We start from the raw sequence: 6,710 nt of genomic DNA, 5'->3' as shown, positions 1-6,710 counted from the left end.
TTGAAGGCAGTCCTGTAAGCCCATAATGCATCATCTAGCCTTTTGCTCCAATCCTTTCTGCTTGAGCTAACAGTCCTCTCAAGAATGGCCTTGATCTGTCTATTGGATACTTCAACCTGGCCACTAGTTTGAGGATGATATGGAGTAGCTATCTTGTGTTTAACTCCATGCTTTCTCAATAAACCTTCCAGAGTCTTGTTCACAAAATGGGATCCTCCATCAGAGATGACAACCCTTGGAACTCCAAACCTTGGGAAGATGATGTTCTTGAACAGCCTCACTACAACCTTGGAATCATTGGTAGGGGAAGCAATGGCCTCAACCCATTTGGACACATAGTCCACAGCAACAAGTATGTATTGATTTCCATAGGATGAAATGAAAGGTCCCATAAAGTCAATCCCCCAGCAATCAAAGATCTCAACCTCTAGAATGGGGTTTTGAGGCATCTCACTTCTCTTAGATATGTTCCCATGCCTCTGACAGGCATCACATGCTGAAACCACCAACTGGGCATCTTTGAACATTGTAGGCCACCAAAACCCACTTTTAAGAACCTTTGCCACAGTTTTGAATGCCCCCATGTGACCTCCAAAGGCAGAACCATGACATTCTTGCAACACAGGTTGCATCTCCTCTTCAGCAAGACACCTTCTGTACAGCTGATCCTTGTTCAGAACATAGAGGTAGGGCTCATCCCAATAGTATCTTTGGACATCTCTGAAGAACTTTTTCCTCTTGTAAGCATCTAATTCAGGAGGCTCCACCCCACATGCAAGATAGTTCACTATGTCTGCAAACCAAGGCATCCTCCTTTCTTGAATGCTCTCTACTTCCTCAAAATCCAAGTATGAATGGAGCACCATCAGAGACTCTTCAGGCAAAGCATCATCTATGGGAACTTTTTCTTCAATCCTCAGCCTTGAGAGATGGTCTGCAGCCCCATTCTCAATGCCTTTCTTATCAAGCACCTCCATATCAAACTCTTGGAGCAATAAAACCCATCTCAACAGCCTTGGCTTGGCATCTTTCTTGGTCATCAAGTACCGGAGGGCTGCATGATCAGTATACACAATGACCTTTGATCCCACCAGGTAGCTTCTGAACTTATCAAAGGCAAAGACAATTGCCAGCATTTCCTTTTCAGTTGTAGCATACTTCTCTTGGGCAGAGTCAAGTGTTCTACTGGCATAGTAGATCACATGCAGCTTCTTGTCTTTCTTTTGTCCAAGTACTGCTCCAACAGCAAAGTCAGAGGCATCTGTCATGACCTCAAAAGGTAGGGACCAGTCTGGTGCCTGAACTATTGGTGCACTAACCAATGCCTCCTTGATCAACTTAAAGGCTTCTTCACATTCAGCATCAAAGATGAAATCCACCTCCTTACACAACAGTCTTGTTAAGGGCCTGGCAATCCTTGAGAAGTCCTTTATGAATCTTCTATAAAACCCTTCATGACCAAGGAAGCTCCTTATCCCTTTAACAGAAGTGGGGGTTTGCAGATTTACCATCACTTCCACCTTTGCCTTATCAACCTCAATACCCTTTTCAGAGATCTTGTGCCCAAGGACTATTCCTTCTTGCACCATGAAATGACACTTCTCCCAGTTCAGCACCAAGTTGTGCTGCTCACATCTCTCCAACACCTGTGTCAAATTAGATAGACAGTCCGAGAAGGAGGAGCATTACATAAACCGAAGGGCATTCTCCTTTCTCTTCAATAATGTCAGAAAAAATGTGCATCATACATCTTTGAAAAGTGGCTGGTGCATTACATAAACCGAAGGGCATTCTCCTATAAGCATAAGTGCCATAAGGGCAGGTGAATGTCGTTTTCTCTTGATCCCGGGGGTCTATGGGAATTTGGAAGAACCCCGAATACCCATCGAGAAAACAAAAATAAGGATGATTAGCTAACCTTTCAAGCATTTGATCAATGAATGGTAAAGGGAAATGATCTTTTCTAGAAGCAGAATTCAATTTCCTATAGTCAATGCACATGCGATGGCCAGTTATAGTTCTTTGAGCTATGAGTTCATCCTTATCGTTTTTCACCACTGTGATCCCACCTTTCTTGGGCACAACATGAACAGGAGACACCCATCTTGAGTCAGAGATTGGGTAAATTATCCCTGCCTCAAGAAGCTTTAGTATCTCCTTCTTAACCACTTCCCTAAGGTTGGGGTTAAGTCTACGTTGGTGCTCAATAGAGGACATGGCTTGGTCCTCCAGGTGGATCCTGATAGACAAGACTTTTTATGGTCTCAGGGCTACCAATCCCCTTGTCAATGTAGCACAAAGAGGTTTATCAATCCAAATGTGGTGTTAGACACTAAGCTATATGTTCAAGTTCTTAATTCAAGCAAACAAGAATAGGTTTTGATTAATCTAGAGACAACTATAAACATAAACAGGTTTAAAGACAAATGACAATGACAAATGATGTGAATATGATATGATGGAGGCATGAGATTCTAGACATGATAGTTGGTTAGGGTGCCTTGGTGTTAAACTAGAAATGCTAATGACAATGATGAGACATGATTCAAATGATTAAGAACTCTAATCTAGGTTAATCCTCTCATGAAGGTATTAACCCCTATACTAATCCATTTTCAAACCAAATTCCCATTTGTGAAACATGAATCAATATGCATTAACAAACAGCTCTTAATGATCATTCAAGCATTTAACAAATCATTCCCATGATGAAAAATTACTTAAACCTCTAACACAACTCTTTCAGGAATTTCATCAAACACTTTTGGTGCATGAAATTCCCAGAATCTAGATCTCAAGTGATTATCAAGGATCTAGCATAGAGAACAGCTGTTTAGAGAGATGAATCAATGAATCTAGCCCTAAGCACTCCTAATCTAACACTTTAGCACCCTAACCTACACATCTAGAACCTCATTAAGGTGACTACTCACTAATCATACTAATCTCTCTTAAACCTTTGCAAGTTGAGTAGATTAGCATGATTAATGATGAGAAATGGAGATGGAGATGATAGATTCAAAAGAAAACAGCTTTAAACACCCAGATCCCTTTAAACTCTCTTGATTAAACACTCAAATAAAGATATTTCTCTTCTTAATGGAGTCTTTTCACCAAAGAGGCAAGAGACAAAGGGAATAAAACTTTTTTCCTCCCAAAAAACCCTAAAAAGTATTTATACTTCCTTAAAAACGAACCGGGTCAGCCCGGAACAAACCGGGTCCTGACCCGGCTTTAATGGATAGAGTGGGAAAAGCTGCGGGTCGGTTCAGTATGTCCCAGGCCGCACACCTAAGTCGCAGTAGATGGAGACTTGTCTTGTGAAGCTTGAACCGCCTTGTCTTGGCCGCACGCTTAAGTAGGAGTAAATTGCGAACGTTTCTGCGGCATGGTCTCCTTCCTCTCCAACTCGCAGGGCTGAGCCGGTTTCTGGGGGATGTACAAACTGTGCGGGTTGGTCTCTATTGCACCTAGGTCGCAGGCTCAAGTCGGAGTGATTTGCGAGTGATTGTGCGGCATAGATCCAGGCGCGGATGACTCGCATGCCTAAGTCGCACGATTGTGGACTTAGCATTTCTCTTGCTCGGGAGCTTCAGACCTCTTCCAGTGATAGTTTATCCGCACATTTCAACTCGCAGCATCAGCATTCAGGCGTTCATCTTCAGGCCTGCGGGTTAACCAAGTCGCAAGACCATCTCGCAGCATCCAGAGCAGCTTAGACCACTTCGCATTCCGGAGAGTGTAACTCCTGTGATACTTGTCCGAATTGAATGATTTAGGTTGCAGAAGACAGAGGACTCATTTATCTCCAACTTTGGTGAAGGAAGTTTCAGTGCTTGGGAAGTGGAAGGCTTCCTGGAGGGCACATCTTTGCAGTGCATGTACACGACCAGAGAGAGGCGTCTAGACATGTGTCCATTCCGGAGACCGTATCTTCCTGCTCATAGATCCGAATTGAATGCTCTTGGACGTTCTGGAAAGAAGACTCAAATGTCTCTGATTCTCATGAAGGACCCGGAAACCAAATCGGCCTGGAAGTGCACCGTCCTTCGCATCCTTTAGGACTGATCTGCTCGGTCCGGAATACCTGCGAGACTGGGGTTCCTTCCGACAAGCTTATCTCTCTGCTCACGCGTCCGAATTCCACGATTCCACTTGCTAAGAGACCGTGATGCAATGCTCTCCAACTTCTATGAAGCACCCGCCGTCTGAATCGGACCGGAAGGCTCCCCGGACAGGCGATTTCTGAAACATGTTTGCACCCGGAGATTTTGGCCGATACACTTCACTCGCGGTACGTGTTTTGGTCGACAAAGTTCACCCGCGGTACGTGAAAATGGTCGACAAAACCTTCCTGGCCAGCGAGAATGGCCGATAACCTCCATAGACCCAAGTTTTCCACTTTTTCAAGCTTTGCTCACCATTCCACCTCCTTGATTCATCTTTTCAGCTCCACATTCACCTGATAGACACTCAAAACATGCAATAGACTGATTGGGACCTAATGCATCTCCTAAGTTCTAAAACAAACCCTAAGGACCTAAAATGCATGAAATAAAACATGATTTGGAGTGATTTATGCAACCTAAATGATGCAAATTATGAACATATCAACTCCCCCACACTTGTCCTTTGCTTGTCCTCAAGCAAAAAGAGCAAATGAGAGAAAGAGGTTGTATGCAATGGGAGTTCACATTTTCTTTTTGAGAGAAGTGATCACAATGAGAACTCAAGTTCATGCTCAATTATGCAATGCAAAGTCATACTCAGATATATATCAACTCAGCAAGGAATCTCCACAAGTTCATCTCTCTCTCAACTCTTTCACATTCATTAAGCTTTTATCAGGTGGATCTCATGATGCAAGGTTTAAACAAGCTGGCTTGGCTAGGGAGAGGCTATGAGATTAAAATGATCTCATCAGTGTTCAAGTGGGTTAAATGCAGCAAAGGGATCTCTCTATGAATGATCAAACTTTGGCAGAATGCTAAAGGTAAAAAGCAACCTATGCATACAAGGGCAAAGACTCATCACACCCCACCCTCTACTCAAAGCTTCCTCACTTGCTCAAAAATCCTCACTTTTCACTCTCATTTTCCTCTCACTAGGGGATTCACTTTTCACTTTTCCTCTCAAGTCTTGGAACTCAAACTTTACACAGCTCTTTTTCTTTTACAACTTCTAGCCTCTTCTTTCTTTCTTAACAAAACATTTGAGCCTTTGGCTTCTGTTCTTCCTTTTTCACTTAGAGACTAGACTCTTTCTTTTCAACAAACCAGAGCTTACTTTCTCAAAAACCAAGACTGACTTCTTTTTCTTTCATTCCCCTAGTTATTTTCACTCTCTCTTTCCCACTCATCTCACCTTTTTCCACTCACCAAAGAGTCTTTTCCCCCACACTTAATCCTCGCCAAAACTCTCAGTTCCTTGATGTTGGAACACAGCACTCAATGAGACTTGCCCTTGTCGCTCTAAACCTAACACTTTCTGCTAAGTTTGATCCAAGGTGGCCTTTCAATTCACACACAAACATTGGCTTAAAAGAAGGATGGGTTCAAGGTATGGGAACTGATCCTTGATGTGGATTCAGCTACTTGAGCTAAGGAAAAGAGTGGTGAAAACAGTGGTTCTAGCTCAAGTATGTATATTGGTATCCATAAGCTTTTTTCAAACAATGCATCACAACATATTTTCAAGTCAGGTTCAAAGTTCCCACTTAATTAGAGTTGAGTTCAATTCAAACTTGCTTCTCAGATTCAAATCATTTCAGACTTTGCAAGCACAGAAAAAGATTCACAAGCATATTCAATTCAAGTTCTCAAAGTGATGTACTCTCTAGAAAACCTATCATTACTCCTTGCAAGATGCAACCTACATGCAAATGCAATCTAGACTCAATCCTAAAAATGAGAATGCAACTACATGATCATTTTTTTTTTTTTTTGTGTCAGATTTTTCTTTTTTTTTTTTGGTTTTTATATGTACTTAGATGAATATGCAACTAGAATGTGACTCAAGACTCAAAGTGTAAAATAAGAAAATAGAAAACATGATTAGTTAAGGATAAAACTCCTCCCCCACACTTAGATAACACAGTCCCTTGTGTTATAAAAGTATGAGAAAGAAGTGAAACCAAAGCGAACAGGCAAAATGCAAAAGAGAAAGAAAATCTACATGCTATTTACAAGGTTTTTAGTGGTACCTAGTGGCTGTTGAAATCGGACCCCAATGAGTAGGAGGGGTTCGATGTGTGGCCTGACGGTGTTTCCCAAGAATGGTGGCTGGCTTCATCACTTCCGTCGTCAAGATCTACCCAAGTGGTTCCATATGTGACCAAGGCTGTGCAGTTCATGGAACTCTCCCCAACCTCCTCTCTGTTCCTTGGTGAAACCGGTGCTGGAGCTCCACCTTTGCAAGGGTTTTCAAGCTTCTTGATCCTCTTCTTCATCTCCTTGATGCATTTGGCCATCTTGTGGATGGTTTTGTCTTGGTACTTGCACCATTGTTGGAGAATACCAATCTTCTGTTGAGCTCTGAACCCTGAAGTGCCTGGTTCCTCCCAGTTGTAATCATCAAAGTGATATCTGTTTCCACCAAGACGTTTTTGAGGTGGGGGCAGATCATCATCTTGAGCACCAGCTGCACTTGTGGTAGCATCTTCAGCGGTTGCTTTCTTTCCCTTGGAGGCTTCTTCCCTGCAAGCTTGCTTG

Source organism: Eutrema salsugineum, unplaced genomic scaffold (genome assembly GCF_000478725.1).
Source record: "Eutrema salsugineum unplaced genomic scaffold, Eutsalg1_0 scaffold_4, whole genome shotgun sequence".
Lineage (NCBI taxonomy): Eukaryota > Viridiplantae > Streptophyta > Magnoliopsida > Brassicales > Brassicaceae > Eutrema > Eutrema salsugineum.
The sequence above is the reverse complement of the archived record's forward strand: the minus strand, read 5'-3'. Positions refer to the sequence as shown.